The 20712-nt window shown below is 41.7% G+C and overlaps 1 protein-coding gene across 5 annotated transcripts in view; it reads right to left on the reverse strand.

Moving 5' to 3' along the window:
* The window catches only part of BACH2 (BTB domain and CNC homolog 2), a 329505-nt gene that overhangs the window by 149927 nt on the left and 158866 nt on the right, over positions 1-20712 (reverse strand). The window lies entirely within an intron of this gene.

The following is a 20712-nucleotide window of genomic DNA, read 5'->3' on the forward strand; positions in this document are numbered from 1 at the left end:
GGACAAAAAAGTCTCATACTAGTTCAGGCCAGGCTTTTTGACCACACAAGTTACCAAAAACCCTTTTGACTTTTAATGCTTTGGGATTCAGAATTAGGGATAAGAGATCGTAGACCAGTGCTCTTTTCAGATACACAAAAATAGTTGGAGTTTTGTTTCTACTTTGTTATTCAATGTTATACGAACGTGAGCATTTCCCAAGTTATTAACAATTCTTTAAAAACACGCTTTTCAATGTCTACGTAATATTACACCCCATAGAAAAGGGCTTTATTTATTAAACTATTTTTCTCATTTTTGGAATTACATATTGCTTTTTTTTGTTATTGCAAATAACACTTTGAGGGACATGTCTGAATATCAGATTGTCTGAATTTCTGAATATTTTCTTAGGTATATTCCTAAAAAAGGAATTATTAGGTCAAACGGTGTGAACTTTAAGGGTCTTGAAGATTTTCCAGAAAAGCTATATGAATTTACACTCCTGCCACACCATGAGTGTTTGGTTAATTTGTTCAATTACCCACTTTATCATAAGCACAGAAAAAACACACTTGCACCTCATACATCTTAACAAAGTTCTAATCAGTGACAACTCTATTTAGGAGATTTTATTTTTGTTTTTCTTACGCAGAAGACAGTGAACAGTTCACTGGGTTTTACCCATAACAAGAGAGAAATGAGATTAACCTAAGTTTACCATCAAATTAAACCTCATTAGAGCAGAGTGAGTCAGATCTGGGCAATGGAGGAGCTGCCACTTGTCCTTGGGATCTTTACTTGGAAAAGGGTACTGAGGATTCCAGAAATAATTCACATCACCATGAGAAGAAAAACAATTGGCTGCTGATTATTTGTGGGCTGATAATTCTGCTTCTGGACTACTGAGGGCTTGTGTTTCCCTTCCTTTTGTTGTTTTCTTATTTCTTGGACATTTTGCAGCTCCTTAGCATGGCCATCAGGGAGCAGAAAGATATGAAGGCAAAAATCAAATCAGACAAGGTAATAATGACTAAGCCTCCTGAGTGCTTATGATGTGTCAACTCTGGTGCCAGGTGCCTTGCATGCATTATCTCATTTAACACTGGTATGAAAACTGGTAGCTGCGAAGTTTGAAAGTGTGCTCGCTCATCAATTCCCCTTCCACCCTAAGAAGTCTGGAGGAGCTAGAGGTTTGGAATTTCAAAGATCTATTCAAGCCTAGGATCTTATACCATGATTGATGCGGGGTCGGTGAGCCGAGGAGTCAAAAGAAAGATTTCTTAGACTCTCCAGATCTGGCAGTAGTGCTCTTTTATTTAGAGAATAGTGTGGAATAGCATGGGGACAGGAAGGACCCATGGGCAGTCAAAGCTTCTGCTGCCGCTGCTTCTGCTGCCGCCGCTGGCATGGGGACAGGGCCCATGGGCAGGCAGAGCAGCTGCTGCTGCCCCCGCTGGCATGGGGACAGGACCCATGGGCAGGCAGAACTGGTGCGTGGGGACAGGACCCACGGGCAGTCAGAGCTCCTGCTGTTGCCCCGAGTTGAGGGTTAGGGCTAATTTTATAAAGCATGGGTATGTGACTTATTTTTACTGGAGAAAAGAAAAGATGATGTAAAAAGTCATTAAATGATTTCAGTGCAGATGGGGTCTGGTTATTGTGCGGTCATATAACTTTAGATACGAATCTGGCCATATAGATCGGCATGCAGGTGAGGATGCCCTGGGCTTCTCTCCCTGGGGCAGTCCTAATTCATACCATAAAAAAAGTCCACTGGGTCGTATGGTTTGGCATGTAGGCCAGGTCACCTTGGGCTTCTCTAGCTGGGGCAGCCTTAATCCACATCAATGATGACTCCAAGTCTGGCTATAAATCACAAACTTTACCTTTCTGCTTTTTGTCAGCGCCCTCTATAGCATCAATATGAAGCAGGGAAAATGGTATAGAGAAAATACAAGAAAACTCTAGATGACGGTAAACACTTTGAAGGTCCTATATTGAGAGGAGGGAGGCTCGATCTCTCAGAGGGCAATAGAGAGTTGAGAGTCTGTCATATAACACGAAACAGGGTGTACACAGAGAGGACATGGACACACACATAACATATGCTTTAAAACAACCAAACATACAAACACATTCTTCCCAAATGTGACTCCAAATTAGTAATACTAAATCAGGGCTCACAACCTCAAGTTTCTTTCCGTTGATAGCTTTTTCTAATAATTTTTCTTTCTCTTTTCCCTTAATATGTATTTAACCTTACAGGATAATTGGTGTAGAGAATGCCACAATTTTAATACACTAATAAAAGAAAATAGAAGAGAGATTTCTTTGTTATATGGAATGAAATAACCTCACTCTTTGCCTTATCTATAAACTCAATCTCTGCAAGGTATAGTATATACCATAAAATGGCTGCAGTTCAGAGAGAGAGGTGAGAAAAAAATTCAATTTTATTTTGAGAGTGAGTTAAATTGATCTTCCCAACAATCTTATCTAAAAGTAAGGGATGATTCCATCAAAATTATCAAGACCAAAAGACAAAAGATGTATCAAGAAGGGACCCATTTCCTTCATTATGGCTTCTCTTTATCATTTAAATAGCATTCTGCTGATAATTATGTGTCAAGTTGGTAGAATGTCTATAAATGATTTTTCTTTGCCACAATCAGATCTATGGTTAATTTCCTAAGTACACCAGGACAATAGGATGTGAAAAATACAGCGTGCAATAGGGGAAATGACCCCTCAAAGAACGTACTTTGTTTTTTTCCAAAGGGCCTAATTACTTGGGGGGAAAATACAAAAAAATAAACTACCACTAATAACAGAAAATGATTACCAGAAGTTCTTTAGATCCTCATACTGCGCAACTAACATTTCTAAAGCTAATTACAAATTTGGATTCTCTCATTTAAAAATATACTTCGAAGCAGCCCACTTCTGTTTTAATGCTGAACCAAAGTCTGTGCAATTGGCACATTATCAAAGTAAAAGAAAAAAAAAAGGCGTCACTCAAAGTTACCACTTTCAATGTCACTAAATCTTGAACTGCAAAAATACCACAAGCTAAAAACTAGTAATGCCATGTGGTTATGTTATCTTACATTTACAAAAGGGTTTATAGTTTCCAAGCCCTAATAGATTGAGACCTCTGCCACTCATGGTAGCTTTGCTATCACTGCCTCTGAGCCTGACACCTTTCACAGGTTCTTGTGAGGATTAAATGAGCATGCGTACAAGAGAGTTTTTCTGAACTGTAAGATACACATAAAATGTTGGGTATCATTATTCTTTTTACCAACAACTTTGTAAGGCATACAGATATTAATCTCCATTTCACAGTTAAGGAAACTGACCACAGGAAGATGTAGCAAAAAAAGTACCGAGTTAGGAGATCTGAGTTTTCTCTTGGCCACAAACTAGCTGAGTGACTTGATTTCTTCAGTAAAATCCGGGGTTGGTGATGATTTTAAGGTCTTCTTGAGGCCCACGGCTCTATGAACTGGGACTTGGCCATGGTAGCAATGAGGCAGCCTTAAAAAAGACTCTTAGGAAGCAGCCCCTCCTAGCACCTACCAATCTGAGGGGGGACAGGGGCCTGGAGCAGCCTCCAACCCCTGACAGTGGGACAGTCATTAGCTAACTCATATTGATGGATAAGTGCGATGTTGGGAGCATCCCAGGCAAACGGTCAGGGTTGCTCGGGCAGTGGAAGGAGGTATGAGAGGAGCCTGAAACAGCAGCTCTTTATTAACTGGTACAGATATTCCATAACTCTAACGACTGGTGTTGCCAACTAAGTGTAGACCATCAGAACGTCAGTCCTGGCTAAAAGTCCCACTGCTGTTTGGCTATCAAAGAGATAGCCATATCTGTGGGCCACCCACCTTTCTTGACTGAGTTGCTACAGTGCGGGGGACAGATGTAAAAGGGATACTTTTTGTAGTATGAGCACATATCATGATCACATGGGAATTTTACTTCAAAAAGACTGGGGCCACTAACCTCGTACTGATGGTATTTTACCAGCGCTGTCTAATACCACTTTCTGTGATGAGGGAAACGTTCAATATCTGTTCTGTCCAACATGGAAGCCACCAGGCACACGTGGCTATGGAGCACTTCAAATGTGCCTAGTGAGACTGAGGAACTGAACTTTTAATTTTTATCAATTTAAATTTAAATAGCCACTATGGTTAGTGGTTACCTTATTGGACAGTACAGCTCTAGGCTGTCTCACATATTAGTTTTCTTGGATGTACTTCAGATCCCAGAAGCTCAGAGGACAATACCCAATCATTCCTTCAACTAGCATTTACTGACCTCCTCCTGGGTGCTGGGCACCATTTAGATGTCTCAAAACAATGGTGAATAAGATGGCCATCGGCACTTCCTGCCCTCACGGTGTTTCTCAGCGAGGCTGATTTCCAAAGACCTCACAAAACCTTGAAGTGGTTCATGAGACTGCTCTTAGGAAAAGGTGGGCGAGGAGATATGGTAATGCTACACTAAGCGTGAAAGCATGCTTTTTCATTTCTTCATATTTACTGTTAGAAAAGCCGGGGGAAAGTTTACGAAAGAGGTCTCTGAATGGTCACTATTCATTCACTTACAAGTAAAGCAACGTATCCCAGATATGGGAAATTATCTGTAAGTAATTCCTTCTTGCAGAAACTTAAATTTACTTAAAAACTCAGTGGGACCTGCATTCTTAAACTAAGAAAGAGTAAATGGTATTTAATTACATCAACAGTCATAAAAAGTACAAGTGGGTCTCCAGCTGCAAGCAAGTGGGCAAGGGAACGTTTATACCAATTAGCAGTGAAATGATCAGGTTTTCTAGAAGGCACTTCTTGTGTAAGTAAGGCTGATTACATTCTTTATCCCTACAACTCAACTCTTAGCTAAGATTTTCTTAGTGGCTTTAATGGGATTTGAAGAGCAAAGCCCTATTTGCTTTTCCCCAGGAAACTACAGGTGGATTTTTTTTTAATCTACATCACAAATCTAATACCAACAACATAATATCTAAGAAACATAAAAGTGGTTTGGTTTAATGCTTTTTTTGATTTCCAATATTGCTTCCTGTGTCCTCCTATCAATTCTCTCCTATCCTAATCACCTCTTCCTACCTTCCTGCGGATTTAGAGTGATCCTAAGAAAACAAAACAAAATATTCAGAACTGGTTTATGCTCTTGTTTGAACCTGAATCCAGGTTTGCCTAAATTTAAAAGGACAGGGACAGCATGCTCTGGGGTGCGGCATTTTTAAGCTAATTCTCTCCCCTGTTTTTATATCATCACATGAAGTGAAAGATTCACCAAGCAAAACAACCTGGTTTTGCTCCGCATCCCAAAGGAGCGTACATGGATGACACCATTGGGCCAATCTGACATCCCAGCTTTAAAACATCAGTCTAGTCTCCCTGCCCAAACTTGGACTATTGATTTTTACAACTAATAAATAAGTCTTTCACATCTACACACACACGCACACATGCACACCATCACTTTTTCTCTCTGGATTGAGAATAAAGATAAATTACAGTGGTCAGAAAACGAGAGTTCAAAACTCAGTTCCAAAAATACAAATTGCATTTAGAGACTTTCATCTGCTAGAAAAGGTCAAATCTCAAATGTTCTGCTGGTCCCATGCTGCATAAAAATATTACTGAAAATTTGGCGGCAGCTTTAGCAATAAACATACTAACTGTGCATGGCCCTGGAGTCCTTATTTATAGTCAGAAACACTAAATGGAAGAGTTGCACACCATTTTATGGCCAGAAGGGCTTTAAAAAGAAAGGGGTCAACTGATGTAAATTTTTTGGAAACTACAGAGATGAATTTTTAAAAAAATCTACATTTAAACAGTCACTTGTATAAGACAGAAGACCTTTGAATCATAGATCTTGTGGCTTTTGCGTTTTGTTCTATAGGCATGGGAAGGTGATGCAAGGAAAGGGGCTTTTTTTTTGGCTGCAACAGTGAAAGAACTGGGGAGGAGATGCAACCCTTTCAGACAGGATGGGGAAAATTAATTAAGATAAAACATCTCTGAAAGTTTCCACTTACACATTTCAGGTATTGGGACCAAGTTATTCTAGCTGAGGAACCACAGGGAGAAAATTCACTTCTTTGATATTCAAGGTGATTAAGTTCCTAAAATATAGCAGAGAGCTTGTTCAGATTTTCATCTCTATCATAAGAAGATAGTGTCATCAGAACTACCAGCCATTGACAACTGAGAAAAGAAAAATCTAGAAAGAAACAAGTGTTGAAACACATGATCTGAAATATTTTTAGGGTTTCTGTAGACTTTATATTATAAAAAATGGAATACTGCCCTGTACTTATGCATCATCATCATCACAATAATAATAATAATAATTTCCACTTACCGAAAACGTCTATGTACCAGGAACGATGCTAGGAATTTTACTGGTATTTCTAGCTCATCTGGTGGATGAGAGAACCATGGCTCAGAGAGGCAGAGACTTGCGTAAGGTCACACAGGGAGACAGGGATGCCATGTAGTCTGAATCCATGCCCGCCTGACTCTAAAGGCTCCTCCTTCCTATGTCGCACTGCCATCCACTACCATTTGCGGAGACTACATCCCTCTCCCCCCGAAAAACATGACCGCTTTTCCACATGCTACCAGGAAAATGTCAAAGTAAAGTGACAAAGTTGTAGGTCCTACAGCAACTTAATTATTTGTATAAAAAGAGTTGATTAGTTTTTGGTATTAAAATGGTTATATTTCATGACGTATAAAGAATTTAAAAAATTACTTTCTATTGCAGTTTCTTTAAAAAAAAAGTACTACCAGGTATCTTATTAAAAAATAACTCAGATCATTCTCTAAAGGTGAATTATAAGCATAGGATGCCTGTCCGCAGTCATGGGACATAGCAGTGAGAACACTATTAGAAATCTCATTCTGGGTCCCAGTCTCTGGAGAGCATCACCACCCCTGGTAATGCCCAAGCAGATAAATGACAAAAGCAGGTACTGACATGGCATTTAGGGCTCAAGTACCGTATTTTCCATCCAAACTTCAAAGCTCATCATGAAATCAGGCAGGCAGGGACCAAGTCCACCTGAAAGAGTACAGATGGGTGTGCATGTTGGGACTGTCAACGTAGTGAAGGGCAGTTTCTAGAGAACTTGGACAGGCATCAATAGCACCCTGACCTCTCCCAGGTTCAACACTTGGTCTGGGCTCTTGAGGGCTGTCTGCCTCCTTCCCTCTATCTGAGAACTTCGCCTCTGCCTGTGCTCCACCTGTCAGACAGAAAACCCTGCAAAGTCCTTCCCCGTTCTGGGGAGCTGCACATCCTTGCCAGCCTCATCTGCCAAGGACAGGTGCCCCTTGACATTCAGGCTGCACAGGTGTAGCTGCCAAGTGGGGCTCACCAAGGCAAGGTGCCGGGGGCTGTCTCCACCGGAGGCTGGCAGGGTCCGCAGAGAACAGATTGCTGTAGCAGAGGTGAGGGCTGCAACAAGTCTGACCATGGACCTTGAAGACAGCTGAGGCACATGGTGTCCAAGGGCAGTGTGATGCATCATTTCAGGAAAAGGCATTACCATTGACCCAATTGTTCCAGCCAAAAAGCCACGAGTTATCTTTGATTTTCCTCTCTCCCCGTCATGTCTAACATCTAATCCACCCGCAAGTGCTGTTGATTCTAACCTTCAACTTACATCTCAAATCTGTCCACTCCTCTCCATCCCGACTGCCATCACCATCGTTTCTCTCCTGGCCCACTGCTGCCATCACGGTAACTGGCCTCTCTGTTTTCAATTCTCTCTTGGCATTGAGGGTCCCCAAGACCACCCAGGTTGGGTGATTCTCCAGGAGGACTCAGCGTTTATTTGTACTCACATCGATGGTTTATAACAGCCAGATCTCATCCGTTCCCAGCTTGAACCCTGAATAGAGACTCCAGCCACACACCTACCCTCACGCTCCCCTCTAGCTGCCACCCCCGTAAGCCTCTTCTTCCCCCACACCGGCTCTGCTTCCTGCTGCTTCTTCCCCACATGACAAACTCAGCTTCTCTCTCTGGATTTACAGTCTCCATGTTCCTGCCACCATCTGCCTCGTATAAAAGTCAGTCGTGCTTAATCTTGCTGTTGTCACATACCCTTCGGAGAATCTGGGGCCGTGGCCCTGAATCCTGCTGTACCCATAACCACGTGGCACTATCAGGGCCAACTCCAGTCTTGCAACAGTCCCTCCCAGCCTGACATCCACGGCCAGGGTCCTTGTCCCAGCTCTCTGTCTCAGGCCACCTCAATCCTTTCTCTTTCCCCTTCCCACTTTCAAGCTCACGGCTGATTTTTGGCAGGTTGAGGAAGAGAAAAGACAGGGAGCAGAGGAGAGTGAAAGTCAGAAGCGGCAGGAGCTGCTGTGTACACAGGGGGACTGCGTTTGTCCACATGGATTTTAAAACCGTTCTGCAGACCTTTTTTTTTTTGTATAAACCACAGATAAGCAGAGCTGAAAAGGACCTTGGAGACCACTGAGTCCAACCTCTTCATTTTACTGATGAGGAAACAAGGTGTGAGCAGAGGATGGAAAGGAGAAAGCAGCATTTACTGAGGGCTTAGTATCTGCTTCGGATACATGTTCCAGGTCCCACAGCCAGCGAGCGGCAGAGTTGGGACTACCCAGTGCTTAAATGAGCATTTTCGTCCCACACAAGCTTTTGCCTATTACTTACATAGTCCTATCACACGTATGAAAGGACTTGACTTTGAACATATAAAGATATTTGTAATTCTCGTCTCAAAAGGCAAATGATTCTTCCCTCTGTATTAGCCAATACATTTCTTCATTGTGGTAAAATATGCAATACATAAAATTTACCATTTTAACCATCTTTAAGTGGACAGTTAGTGGAATTAAGTACATTCACTCTGTTCCATAACCATCACGACTACCCATCCAATATCTATTTAGGTGAGTATCTTCTGAATAGTAAATTCAAAATAAGATTGAAGGATGCCAAAAAAAGAGAGAGAGATCAAAAGAAAAGACAGGTAGAAAATAAACTTTTAGGGTTACATTTTGTCTAACAAAATCTTCCCTGCACATTGGGTTCTCTCTAACATATTCTCCATTATTCTCTTACTCTTGAAACCAGAACTGTGAGAATGCTGGTCACCAGGTGAAAAGGCAGCCTTTAATGTGTCTCCAGCATTTATATTAGTTGCATCCGCTTACAAAAATGTTATGCAACCCAGGACATCACAACCTTCCACGCCTCCTCCATAAAAGGACAAGTGAAACAGTATTTCTTGGAAAGACAGGCATTTACCAATCAATGCACTGCATCTAGATGGAGCTGTCCCCAAAACTCCGGTCTGTTTCTAAGCAGGGTTTAAAAGTGTTGGCACAGAGCACAAAGAATGTCCCTTAGCTATTCAGCACTTAGTTCAACTCCACAATATATTTAGCAAGATTTCTTTTTTTTCCCTTCCCTTCTTGGTTTAATGACCTCAAATGTACCAACATCCTGTCTTACCTAATCCCCTAACAAGTTCTATCAAATGCCAGGACAGAATCAGACAGCACTGCAGGCAGTGAGATCATTCGCTAAGAATTCATTTCTATTCCAAAAATTAGGAGTGCCAGACCATTTAACACAATCTATCACAGAGCCAGAAAATTAGCCTGGCGCTTTAAGAGAAATATCTGAACTAATTTTTTTTAAACCTTTCTCCTGTCATAGGTCTTTTAACAACCTGATGACTCTCTCCCCAGAAAAAGATACGTATGCATAAAACCTTTCTACATAGTGGGAGGGGTTCAAGGACCCTTAGAAGCTTATCCAGGGATCCTCTAAGAATCCACAGACCCCAGGTTAAAATCCCCTGCTGTAAGTGAACTTCAATAAGGGTTTGTCCACGGGCCCCTGTACTGGATCCTAGTCCCTGGAGCATCCCAGGGTGACATGGATGAGACATGACTTTTTTTGTTTTGGCTTCAGGAACATTCTCACTTGGTCAGACTCACTGTCAACACGCTGTGCCTCTCACCAAGTCAGCCAGCCCCTCTGGGAGCACTCCCTTCTCTTGCCAGTGTATAATATGCTTGCCCTATTCCGACATTCTTGGGTTCTGCTCTTTAATTTGCTGTCATAGCTCCTGCTGTCCCCTCTCTCTCCCGTCACCCTCCTTTTTGGCCCTTTATGGCACTCTTAGAATTTAAAAAATTACACTTGATTTTTTTTTCTTTACCATAAAAGTAACAATCTCTACTTGGTATTTAATTCCTTTGCTTTTTCTCCAAAAGCACCCTTCAACCTTTCATACCTTTGGCCCTTGGGAACAATCTGCCACCACTCTGAGCAGCAGGCCCTGTGGTCTCTGTCCAGCCAGGGACAGGGTTTCTTCTGTAGGAGCAGTGTGCAGCCGTGGGAAGAGAATAAGCCTGAAGTCAGACAGACCCGGGTCCAATCCCAACTAACCAGCTGACTGATTTAGGCCAACTAATTCAAATGAAGGCTCAGTTTCCTAATACGAAAAAATAGGGATAATACCAAACTTCAAGTTTTTTTGTTTTTGTTTTTAACAGATGATTGAATGAGCTGATATACACACAGTCCCTGAGACACGGAAGGAGCCTAGCAAATGGTGGTTCCCATTTTCCCCTCCTCTCACTCTTCACTTATGCAATTCAGCATATATTCTGCATTTTAGAAGCAACCCCTGCTGCTGTCTATTAGGGAGCCAGGACCACTTATGTTTGGAGTCTTAAGTATCTTTCTCAACAGGTTTATTGAGATATAATTTACCTCCCATAAAACTCATACTTTTAAAGTGTACACTTCAATGGTTTTTAGTATACTCACAGAGATGTGCAACCATCACCACTATCTAATTTCAGAACATTTTCATCACCCCCAAAAGAAATCCCATACCCATTAGCAGTTATTTTTCATTTCCCCCTGCCTGTAGTCCTTGGCAACCACTTATCTACTTTCTGTCTCTATGGATTTGCCTATTCTGCACACTTCATATAAATGGAATCATTCACTATGTGGCCTTTTCTATCTGGCTTCTTTCACTTAGCATAATGTTTTCAAGTTTCATCCATGTTGTACTGTGTATCAATTCTTTATTCCTTTTCATGGCTGAATAATAACCTATTGTATGTATATATCACATTCTGTTTATCAGTTGATGGACATTTGGGTTGTTTCCACTTTTTGGTTATTATGAATAATGCTGCTATGAGCGCTTAAGCACAGTTGGATATATGTGGACATATGTTTTCAATCCTCTTGGATATATACCTGGAAGTGGAATTTCTGGATGTGATGACCAATTTTATGTATCAACTTGGCTAGGCCATGGTATCCAGATATTTGGTCAAATGTGTCTGAGGGCTGCTAAGGAGGTATCTTTTAGATGAGATTAACATTTTTTTTAAAGATTTTATTGCTTTCCTTTTTCTCCCCAAAGCCCCCCGGTACATAGTTGTGTATTTTTAGTTGTGGGTCCTGCTAGTTGTGGCATGTGGGATGCTGTCTCAGCATGGTTTGACGAGCGGTGCCATGTCCGCGCCCAGGATCCAAACCGGTGAAACCCTGGGCTGCCGCAGCGGAACTCGCGAACTTAACCACTCGGCCTCGGGGCCAGCCCCAAGATTAACATTTACATCAGCAGATTTGAGTAAAGCAGATTACTGTCCATAACATGAGTGGGCCTCATCCAATTAGTCGAAGGCCTTGAGGAAAAGACTGACTTCTCCCAAGCAAGAGGAAATTCTGACAGCTGACTGCCTTTGGATGGGAACAGCAGCATCAGTTCTTCCTTGGGTCTTCAGCCTGCTGGCCCACCCTGCAGATCTTGGACTTGCCAGTCTCCACAACTGTGAGAGACAATTCCTTAAAACAGATCTCTCTTTTTGCATACATTACATCCTGTTGGTTCTGTTTCTCTGGAGAACCCTGAACGAATACACTGGGTCATGTTGTAACTCTATATTTAACATTTTGAGGAATCGCCAAACTCTTTTCTAAAATGGCTGTGCCCTGTTACAATCCCACAGCAATGCATAAGGGTTCCGATTTCTCCACATTCTCACCAACACTTATTGCTATCTTTCTGTCTTTAGCCATCCTAGCAGGGGTAAAGTGGTATCTCATTGTGGTTTTGATTTGCATTTTCCTAATGACTAATGATATTGAGCACTTTTCATGACTTATTGGCCATTTGTATGTCTTTTTTTGAGAAATGCCTATTTTAATCTTTTCTGCATTAATTGGGTTGTCTTTTGCCTGCTGAATTGTCAGAATTCTTTATATATTCTGCATACAAATCCTTGATTCCGATACATGATTTGCAAATATCTTCTCCCACTCTGTCGGTTTTTTTCTTTCTTAATGGTTTCCTTGGAAGCACAGCAGGTTTTAATTTTATGAAGTTCCACTGATCTATTTTTTCTTTTCTCTTGTGCTTTTGTTGTCATATCTAAGAAACCACTGCCTAATCCAAGGTCACAAAGATTTATTCCTGTTTCCTTCTAAAAGTTTTATAGCTTTAGCTCTTACATTTATTTTATGATTGATTTTGAGTAAATTTTTGTATATGGTGTAAATCGAGTCCAATTTCATTTTTCCCATGTGAATATCCAGTTGTCTCAGCACCATTTGTTGAAGAGACTATTCTTTCCCCATCAAATAGTTGTGGCACCCTTGTCAAAAAACTTAGATGACAAACATAAGGGTTTATTTCTGGACTCTCAGTTCTATTCCACTATCTATCCTAGGACTACACTGTCTTGATTACTGTAGCTTTGTAGTATGTTTTGAAATCAGAAAGTGTAAGTTCTTCAACTTTGTTCTTTTTCAAGATTGTTGTAGCTATTCTGGATCTCTTGTAGTTCCATATGAATTTTAAAATTAGCCTCTCCAATTCTGCAAAAAAGCTAGCTGGGATTTTGATAGAGATTGTGAAGCATATGAATGTTGATCAATTTGGGTAGCATGGCCATCTTAATCATATTAAGTCTTCTGATCTATTAACACTGAATCCTTCCATTTATTTTGGTCTTCTTAATTTCTTTCCATAGTGTTCTATAGTTTTCAATGTATAACTCTTACACTTCTGTTAAATTTATTCCTGAGTATTTCATTCTTTTTGATGCTACTGTAAATGGAGTTGTTTTCCTAATTTCATTTTCAGTGTTTCATAGCTAGTATATAAAAATAAAATTTATTTTTGTATATTGACCTTTTGTATATTGATCCTTCAACCTTCCTGAACTTTTTTGTTAGTTCCAATATTTTTTATTTTTGTTTGTGGATTGGAATCTTAAGCATTTTTAAGTATTCTGAAGCACAGGCAGATTCCAGCACCTTAACCCAGCACTTAAATTGCACTGCAAACACCAAGAGTCCACATTACTAGTCCTTCCTCCCTCGGCACTGCGGGATGCTCCTGGGCCATAGTCTTAGAGGCTTTCCCACTCTCACTGACAGCCCATACAACGGTTTGGAGAGAGAAGTTCCTGGGGCTGCAGGGTACACTTTGAAACACGAATCTATTTTCCACAGAAGTGGTATCCTAAGGACATGCCAGTATCCCTACTCAGGTCTATTTAAGTGGGCATCATTAGGTAAGGATCCCTCAGGGTCTGGCCTCACCATTCTCAAAGGAACAGAATCTAAAATTTCCTTTCAATGGGAAACCACATCTGAAAGGAATTGTGAATGAACATTTACAAAAGAACCTTCCTATCAACAGAGACTTCTTACGGGTTTTCATATACACTTCTTCTTACCTAAATCTTTCCACTTCGGGACAGACTCCCAATGTACATTACTCTGAGGACCAGTAGTGGTTATTTTCACAAAAACTAAACTTCATGCAAATTGTAATTTTTTTTTACTAGACTATATTTTGCTTCAGGTTTAAAAACTGATTTCCAGCCAGCCGGCATTCAGAGACCTACTTTGCATCTTGATCCATGAGTCACTGATTTAAGCATGCATTTGCCCAGAATACCCAAGCATGTGAAAGGATCAAAATATCACACTTTGATTGATTCAGAAAGTCATTTTCTACCACGGCGCAGTCTGAGAGTTTCTATGCTGCATCTGACTAACTGGGGAGGTGGAGGGACAGGGAGCCAGGAGTCACTGTGGGGAAGACCTCGTCCCTGCTCTCAGGTACCAAGATCCCAGGGAGCAGAAACCCCAGCTCTCCATGGCAAAGCCTGGCCGCATGACACTCGACTGAGCATAATCTGGGTATCAGAGTCATCTTTTGAAGGGATCCTGGTATTTCGGTTTGACAAAAATCGAGAAACATTTTAGAAAGAAAATCGGATTTGTGTGTACATGAAGAATATTCCTGAAAAGAAACTCTGTTACGAAACTGAAATCTGGAGACCGCGGTGGTGCTAAGTTGAGTCATCAGTTCCCTTTACACCCTAATAATTGACGGCACTTTGATCACAATGACTGCTCTGGGTGATGCTTTCTTGTTTGCTTTTTTAAGTACTTCCTTGTGTAAACAGGTTGTCTCACTACCGTCTTGCAAACATGTTTACATTTGGGGGAGCATGGGGAACATCTGTTAGAAACAGATTTCACGCTTCTCTGTCAACTTAGGGAAATCTGAATCATATTTCTTGGTAATATAAAAAAGCTCTTGGAGAGTTAAATGAAGTTCTACTGGGAGGGGACCTGCTGGGATATTTGCATTGCTCTTTGTAGACGGACTTAAAAATCTGTCCCGGAAACATCCACTTGAAATAGTTAGAAACCCTCACAAATTACTCTCCATTTTTGTAGATGAGGACAACAAGGTATGGAGGGGTTAAGTGGCTTGGTCAGTGATTGAGAAAGTGACAAAAGAAGGGACCACACACCCCACAGGTCTTTTGATTTACCATCTTCAGGTATAAGGGTCCTGTGATTTTATTTCCAAAATGTGTTACAATTCCTTGCTATTTTATTAACAAGGTCACTTATTCTGGAAAGGGCAAAAGGAGGGGCTAAGTGGTGGACTCTAAAAAACAGCAGTTTTTAAATCCGGGTCCTGAGTTAGAGACCCAGGTGTGTGTGGAGAGCAAGGGGCATGCAGGAGGGAACAGGAACAAAGCTTGAAGGAGAGGCTGAATGAACAAGAAGACTTCAGGTAAAATCAGGCAAAATGCTCTACTGAACCCTCAGTCCTGAGCCTGCACCTGCGCCTGCCATGCCCAGAAGCAGGATGCTCCTCTGAGAGAGCACAGCAACTCGCTCTGGCTCTTAGAGTCTAGGCAGGAGCTGTCCCTGTGTGGAGGGAAAAACTGCCATCATGGGGGAACAAGAGATGCAGCAGATTCCACAGAGCTGCCCCACAGGCAGCACAGCCCTATTAACCAGGCCAAGAAATCCTTGTCCCCGAACCTGCCTCGAACTCATGACCCACCCCCCGTCAATGCCTCAGAATTTTGTACCCAAGTGAGCTTCCAGGGTCAGTGGAGGATTTTTCCCTGGGTCCTTCCTCCTTTGGGTGGGCTATACCACCTAAAGATTGCCCAAATAGCCAAAGGGCAGATGTTTAAGGAGATGTGGCTGTCCTTGGCCATGTAGGGCCGGGGTGTCCACATGCATGCATCAAGGCCCCTGTAGTGTGGGATGGAGTGGGGGAATGGGAGGAGAAGGGACAGGAAAGCAGGGGTAGGGCCCACACCAGCTCTCTCTGCCATTATGTTCCAGCTCGGAACTCCAAGGAGCCTGCGAATTCTAAATTCAAAGCTGGCCTTCTCAAAGGTGTCATGTCAAAGGAGAAGGAGAGAACACAGTTCATGTCACCAGTTTGTTAGCCTAATTTATAGCACTGTAATATTTAAACAGATGGCACATGAGCTGTACTTGAGCCCTTGCTCCAAGCCACACAAACGTTAGGGCCAGGCCTTCCTAGGGGCCATTGAGATCAGGGCTGTACAGCCTGCAGACTGCAGATGGGCACACATGGATCACATACCCCACTGTTGCAGATCCTGACCCTCTGGGTGAGGAAGAGGAGTTGACTGCAAGGGGCTTTCAGAATATCAAAGTGCTTACACAACAAAGGTTTCCTTCACTGTTGTTTTGGGGAGACTATGCTGAAAGAGGTTGTTAGCCAGATCCTTTCCATCTAGCTGCTGTGCAGCCCAATACATCAGGGTCTTGCTATGGGCTAAGCAAATCGTGTGTGTGTGTGTGTGTGTGTGTGTGTATACGTATATAGACGTATGTGTGTGTGTGTGTGTGTGTGTGTATATATATATATATATATATATCACCTAAGTCTTTCATCTCTTGTGGCTTCTTTTTTCCATACATACTTTGTAACACACTTATCAGTAGCTAGTTTAACAACCTGATGGTACCAGTGGGAACCAAACCAATAGCAGTTAGACACATCAAGGAAGGACCAAATGTTGCCAGGAAAAGAAAAACACCAATGAACGTTAGGCTGAACTCTAAGAAATAATTAAGGAGAAGTACATCAAATGCATAAATATGATTCATTTTTAAAGGCCCACACATATTACACCCACTTTTAGGAGTTTCCCAAAGTAATTTAAAGCCATTTGATGTTGCTTCCTGTTTTTCAGTCCTTTCATCTGTTGATGGGGGAGGCAATTCTACTGTTACCAACTGAACAAGAAGAAAAGTGATGGATGGGGCAAATTTCCTGGTTTTAGTCATCAAAATCTGCTTTGAAAGGCTTTATTTTTAGATTTTAAATTCCAAAACTGGGGGCTCTAAGCTTCAAGGTAATTAAGATTTATCCCGCTTTATAACCATAGATTGCACCACCATTTTCTCTTGGAGTTAATGAACTTCTTGCATCAGCTTTGGGCTTCCTCTTTCTTTCAAAGCTCCCTACTAAGGCATCTGACCTTCAGGAGAGGGAGAAGAAAACAGGGCAGAGGCTCACTGGCCTTGGTTTGTAGTTAGTATATTTCCCTTTTGTTCCTTGAGATAAAGCCTGTCCAGAAAAAAACCTTTTCATCTTTTGAAGCCGAAGTTTCAGAAACACTAGAATATTTCAAAGGTATCTAGTCCATAAAATTATACCAACAGCAGCTCTGGAGAAGTGGTCATTTCTTCTCATTTGGCCTTTTAGCTCATTATTGTAATCAAGTAGATGGTTAATGGAAAGCAAACCTATACTCTCCACGAAATAAATACCATAGTAAGGTGAGCGGCATTTTTGTGGTTGGCTAGTACAACCCACATCAAAGGCTTGACCACTGAGTGGTTGATTCTGATTAAACATCTCCAATGAGAAGAAAGGTACTACCTTCTAAGCAGTTAAGCCCATTCTGGAGAACTGTGTACACAATATCATTGCAATGTTTCATTAGAGAATTCTCTCCGAGGCAAATCTGGCTCTCTATAGCCTACAAACACCGGTCTGCCCTCCAGGACAACCAGAGCAAAGATAACACCCACACGTGTGTTGGGAGCAATCATAGCTCCATCTCTTTTTACCCCAAGTCTTTCCTCTGGGTAACTGTATCCAGTTCCTTCAAATGTCACTTGGGGCATGGTTTCAACTTCTCTCACTATCATTGTCTTGGGCAATTGTTCTTAGAAAAATTAAGATCTAAATTGAAGAATAACCATTTAAATTTAATACCACACAATAGGCAACAATACACTTGCCAATACATCCATCAAATGTGATCTCAAATACAGCATAATTTTAACAGTGAGGAGCAGACAGAACTGTCACCTTTTTAGTCCTACAACGCACAGCACAATTCCATTAACGTTTGGTGTAGCTCTCTCACATCACTGGCCAGGACTGGACTTGTCGGAATTAAGCCCTAAAAGAACTTTTCATATATTGCTATTGTCTTTTATTTCCCACATTCTCTATTTGTGAAGTTGATTCTTTTTTTAATACAACTGTAGGTCTTGACCCTTATTTCTATTATTAAACGTCAACTCTCTCAGGTCAAGTGCCTTGTATTTTTCTTCTTTCTTCTGTCTATCCACTCTGTGGCAAAGGAACACATGAAAGAAAACTGTGTTAAAGTGCTTTTTTTAAAAGAGATTTTTTTATCATGAAATTGTGCTTGGCTTACAAAGCAGTAGGCAGTCAGTGTGAAACAAACTTACTAAACAATACCCTTTAGGCATTGGCTCAGTGTGTACACTGTGTTGAACTCTGCTCAGTCAATTACGAGAGGAAACTTCAGATAAATATTTACCATATTTATTTATTTCTCTTAATGAGAACTATCTAAGAGAAGAGGATGTTTAATGATGAAACAGATTTCAGAATTTCTGCTCTGCGCAGTGTCCTGCCCATGGGGCGTGAGGACTAATACAACTCCCAGCCTCATAATGAAACCAGACACAATTCACTTCCTTTTTTTCTGAAACCACCCCCTCACCTGGGGGATGTCTTGAGATGACACAGAGTTAGTCATGTATTACTAACCTGAGATACTGAAAGGAATAGTTGGTACTCATTAACAACAATAATATTTAAAACATCCTTCTGGGAAGATGGACAGCATTTGCTTGGGATGGAATATAGCCTTGATTTAAGCTTACCTGCTCCAGCTACTGCTCCCTACATTCTCAAAACGAGAAAGGAGACATTTCAACTCCACAGCCATTTTCTGTTATAAGTGACATAAGAAGGAAAAGTCAAGAAGTGTCCAGTCAGATGAATGGACGCTGAGCTACACTTCCATGGCTTATTACTAAAAGTGAACAACCAAGAAATCACAAAGTACTCTTTGTCCAATGCCCCCTGCCCCCCGGTTTTGGGAGACAGCCTGACTACTGGAGATTGGAGGTAGGAAGCCAATCCAATATACTAGCTGGTTATCAGGTGGGCTCTCTCCTTCCCGCAGCCTGGAGGAAGAGAACTGAAGGCTGGGGCAGTGGAGAGCATCTGCCATCTCTCCAGATAAGTAGGAGACAAAACAGAACAAAAGCCAAACAAATGAAAAAAAAAATCAAAAATGCAAATGTAACCTAAACCCTTCTTGTCTCAGAACCCCCAAAGAAATGTCTTCAGTTTTGGCTGTTTTCTACTGTCAACTTTTTTAATGAGCACATAGGGATGATCTTCCCCATTCTTGGGCTTCCTGTTTGCTCTTCCTCTTCCTATCAGGAATCAATCAGTATTCTTGAGCTCTGGGTTCTATCCCCTCTCCCTCACTTAAGGAATTTGTTCCTGCATTTATCCTCACTCTTCCTGTGACATCAATTTCTCTCTCCCCCCAGGACCACTGGCATACAAGCACGTTACTATCTCCCAGCTTAAAATCCCAACCATAACTTCTCCAGGTACCACCCTCTTTCTGTGCCCTGTTACGAAGGAAGACCCTGAAAAGGATTGTCTAGACTTGCTGCCACTATTTTCATATTTCTCACCCTCTCCTTAACCTGTTGTAAATAGGTTTCACGTTATTTCAGAGAAATTGCTTTTATCAAGGTCACCAATGATTCAATTTTCCCAATTCCATGCTCAATTCTCCCTTCTCATCTTACATGAGTTCTTGGCATCATGTGACTCAAGCTGTTTGCTTCCCTCCATGAAACATCTTCCCGCGGCTTCAGTGGCTTCACTGTCCTGGCTTCTCATCTGCCTCACCTGTGACTCCTTCCCAGTCTCCTTGGCCGGCTCCCCCTCTGAATGTCAGTGTGTTCCAGGGCTCCAACCTTGGACCTTTTCTCTTCTATAACCATACTCATTCCCAGGCCTTTGGCTTTTGTTGCCTGTATTCTGTGGGTTCCCAAATTTATTTTATCTTGTCCTCACCTCTTCCCTGCTTTCCATATCCAGTTATCCACCCAGCATCTGAACTGTATATCCAACACGTGTCTCAAATATAACATGGCTGAAATAGAATGCTTGGTACCCCCTCCCTACCATCACTCTCTTGCTTGAAACCTTTCCTTTAGACTTCACACTGCTCTTAGCATAGAATACGAGGTCTTTACTCAGGCTTGTGAGGCCCTGGCCAAGCCCCCTCTCCTCATCTGTACCCATCCTCCTTTTCTTCCCTCTTCTCCAGGCACTTTAGCCTGTGGGCCATTCCTCAGTCCACATCTCGTCTGCTTCGGTGCTTTTGCATTCTCTTTTGCCCCAGACTGGAAGGCTCTTCTCTCAGATCTTAGCATGGCTAAGGTCCTTTCTCCTTTCAGGTCTTAGCTCCATGTCAGGAATTACCTGACCCTTAAGGCCTCCCTATAACTCACCCTCCTCCTAACCACATTGCTCCATTTTATTACTTTCATAGCATTCCTCACTCTCTGAAATTATCTTGTTTATTAACATGATTGCTGGTTCATAGTCTGTATTCCTGAAACAGAACGTGAATTTGCACAAGAGCAGAAATCTTGTTTCCTGGGCTACACTATTTTCCTACCATCTAAGACAGTACTTGGAATATAGCAGGTGATTAATTAATATTTGCTGAATGGATGCAAGCATGCATGAGTAACAATAGCTGGTATACTATGCCAGGAAGCCCTCTGTGTGTTGCAAAATATCATATACACATAACAGAAAGAACATGCTACAACTAGTACATACTCTGACTTCTCAAACAAGTCATTGATGACGTTATCACTCTATGAATGTTTGCCATCTTGATTCCATTTCTGCAGATGAAATAAGGTAACAGTCCAAGTTCTCATCGTCTCTTACCAGTCCCCAAACTGGTCTCCCTGCTGTCAGTCTTTTTCTTCTCCAGGCCATCC

The sequence above is a fragment of the Equus caballus genome, chromosome 10, assembly GCF_041296265.1.
Source record: "Equus caballus isolate H_3958 breed thoroughbred chromosome 10, TB-T2T, whole genome shotgun sequence".
Taxonomy (NCBI): domain Eukaryota; kingdom Metazoa; phylum Chordata; class Mammalia; order Perissodactyla; family Equidae; genus Equus; species Equus caballus.